Source organism: Primulina tabacum, chromosome 6 (assembly GCF_025594145.1).
Source record: "Primulina tabacum isolate GXHZ01 chromosome 6, ASM2559414v2, whole genome shotgun sequence".
NCBI lineage: Eukaryota > Viridiplantae > Streptophyta > Magnoliopsida > Lamiales > Gesneriaceae > Primulina > Primulina tabacum.
The window spans coordinates 33,824,517-33,827,967 of NC_134555.1; positions in this window are offsets into that span (position 1 = coordinate 33,824,517).

A 3,451-nucleotide genomic window follows, 5' to 3' on the forward strand; every position below is an offset into this window, starting at 1 on the left:
ATTTCACATTTTCTTATGAGTAAGGAAGTAATCAAAGGGATGAGCAGCCGATGACCCGGATTCCAATCGCTGTTACATATGTATTAATTCGTGAAAGCTCTTCATATCGATCTCTCGATTACGCCTCCCCAGACCCGAACTACCCATCCATTCCGTTGACAATGAGTTCTCCCTGAACCGGATGGAAGCGAATGAGCAGGCGCCATCTCCTTCTCATTGCTCTTCACCAATGGGGAAGCGAGTCCACCAATTCTTGATTCCTATGCCAGGGCCTTTCAACCATCTCTTTCTCTCTCCTGGCTGCTAGCACCAACTGGGCCAACCCTACCTCTTATCTCTTCCGATGCTAAGGCGCAGATATCAACCCAGCCATCTCCTTGTCCCAAACCCGCGCCCGTCGGCTGACCTCAAGCAATCTTCTTCCCATCCATCAAGGAGTACGAACGAGCGGAGCAATGACCTGGATCCAAGCTCTCGACCGATCCATCTCCTTTCGCACCAGTCCTTGAATCCGATCCGAGTGGCCCTCTTACCCCTATTCGTTCGTTCGTTGCTACGCCTAGCCCCGGGAGGCACAACTAATGAATATCGTCTCTGGCTTCCCCCTTTCACGTCGATTTCTGGTCCCCATCCCGGACCTGCCTGCTACCGCCCAATCTCTTCTCTTCCCCTCGGAAGGACCAAGAGAGATGGCAGGATGCCAAGCAAGCCAGTTGGAGACTTCATACATAAAAAAAATAATATACTTCGACATTCCCAGCAGACTTTTACAGGTGTTTCAGGACCGGTTGTAAATAAGTATTAGCGTTACAGATTTGACCCCCCCTGGGCAACCTTTGAATCGTAGATACCATCTCTAATAAGCGGGGGTGAACCTCTGCTCCGAACGGCTGTAGATGCATTGATAGAAAGACAAGCTACCGAACACCCAAGAGAGGAATACAAGGGGGGGACAAGTGATGGAACACTCGACCACTGCCCCACCACCCTGGGAAGTCTATAGAGATCTTGACCCCTCTGTGCCTTTATCACTCTCCTCAATAATATTCCCGATCATTTGTCCCTTCTGCTGTTAGACCCTGGCGATGGCTGGAACACAAGGCCAACTCTTCCCACTTCCCCTTTCTTTGCTGAATAAACGTCAGTCTCACCGCTTGAATGCAAATAGGCTGAACTGCACGCTGGAGTTCTCTCGAAGAAAGACCTTCTTATTTGTTTGTTTACCAGGCGTAACTCTAAAACATTGCTTTCTAGCGGGTCTCACTCTTTCTATTGATCATATTTTCCTCTTATGGGAAGCATGCTTCAACCATATCCAACTACCTTTACTCATCCAGTCAAGTAGAAAGATGGTCGACTCAACTAGATATAGATGTAGCAGTCGTTCTTTTGTCTTACAGTCCAAATTATTATATTTAGAAATCCCGGGCTAGCAAGTAGGAGTCCCAATGCTTTCGTCTCAGGGTAGAAGAAGGGGAGAGGCATAGGCTAGAAAGATAGGATTCGAAAAGCTTGCTTACTCTGATATATAGTTAAGGGAGAGCAGTGATCCGACGGTGCGTGCGGACCATTACATTAAGGTCAAGCCTTCTTCGCCCTCTACGGGGCAATTCAATGCTCAAGTTGTTATACCAGTCAAGTTTCAATATCTAGTAAGTTTTACGAATTAAGCAGTCTACTTTTACTTTGACCAAGCTCTTTCTCATTCTGCTCTTGCCTTCACCCCGCATCAGCCCTGGTCCTATCGAACCTGCCGCTAAAGCCCTTCGCTCCTTGCTAAAACCGGCTTCTCTTCTTCCTGAAAACATCTGCAGAGCATATTCTCGTCATCCCATCCCATCTCAGAAGAAGAAGGCGAGTCTCCTCCCACGAGCACATGACTATGAAAAAGAGAGAGCGCTACGCACCTTGGTTTGTTTTGTTTGGTACCGAGCATTGAAGGATTTTATTCTCACTTGAGAAACTTAACTACTAACTACGGAATTTCCCTCTGCTTTCTTTCAATGCAATGACAGCTAGTTTACTAGTTCAATGGTCGCTTTCTAGTTAAAGCCTTTCGCCAGCTATCTCTTAGCAACGAGATGTGTGATTGGCTATGGTTCTGCCTTTCCTTTATTAGGTTAGAATTGAGACCCCCTCACTTGAGAGTGAGAGCTAAGGGGATATTAGAACAATTCTTTCATAACATCTGTGTGCAATCAATCATTATCCATCAATCAGTAGTTGTTCTTCCTCTTTCTCTATGGTATGGGGGAGGATAAATATTCATTTGGTTCTGGCTGTTCCCCTTTCATTGTCTAGGCCCTTCATCTAATATCTAATCATTTCGAATCGCGTGGCATATTCAAAAAGAAAGAAGGTTTTCGCCGTGCTCTTTTATTTCAGTTATAGGGCAGAGAGAGGGAGGCAACTGATTAGAGTCGGGTTTAGGTCTCCTATTACTTACCTTTCAACCTACCGATATGAAATAATGAAAGCAAAGGAGAACATTATTTAGTTCTCACCTCCTCTTTAAAGAGAAAAACTCCCTAATAGCGGTACCTCGAAGCTTTAACTATGAATGACTACGAGAAGGTTATCGAATCACTGAGGGAATAGGTCACTCAAGCTGACCTTTCCTTCGGTAGGATAAGACAACTCAACTATTGATCGCCGCAGCTGAATGGCTTCAATGATTGGATGAGAATACAGGAACAGAAGAAGGCTGAAATGGTTCCTGCAAGTCGCCGGAAGACGATCCTACTCAGACTCTTCCAATCGACGTCTTCAAGAATCTCTCTTCTTTCTCTGACCATCTACAAGGACCTTCCCTAACAATTCTTCTAACCCGGCTCCTCCTAACTCATAGGGAAGACCAACTCACTGATCACCTTACCCATACGAGGGTGAAAGCGTAATTCAATTGTTAGGCATAAAAAGCTAGATGAATATTGGAATATTAGAAAAGAGCAAGAAGACGGTCTATTCCCAAACGTCTGCAAACCAAAGACCGGCAACGCTACTTGACTGATTCATTGCCTGGCATCATGAAGTGAACTAGATTGGCTTCGGTCTCTCTCTACATGAAGCACCCGAGCTTCATACAGGGTTCTCCTACTCATAAGAACCAGAACAGGCACTCGTAACCTCTGTCTCTAACCTATTCCCTTTCCTATGTCCTTTTACCCGCAACCGGAAACAGGCATACAAGCAGGTCACTTCTTTGGTCTGCTCTGGTCGGATGAACAGAATGTCCAAGGAAGGAGAACTGTCCAAGCTTATGAACTAGCGAGATATAGCCAAAGGCCGGTGGGTTCGGGAAGAAATAGAGTATGAGAAATCTTCAATAGAGCTTTGTCCAAGATCTGATCGTCTCAAATCAAATTCATTAGCTTAATGAAACATGCTTCGAGAATTCAGTTTACGTTCTCGCACCTTCCCTTCAGTCTAATTTGGCCTAATTGCCTTTTTC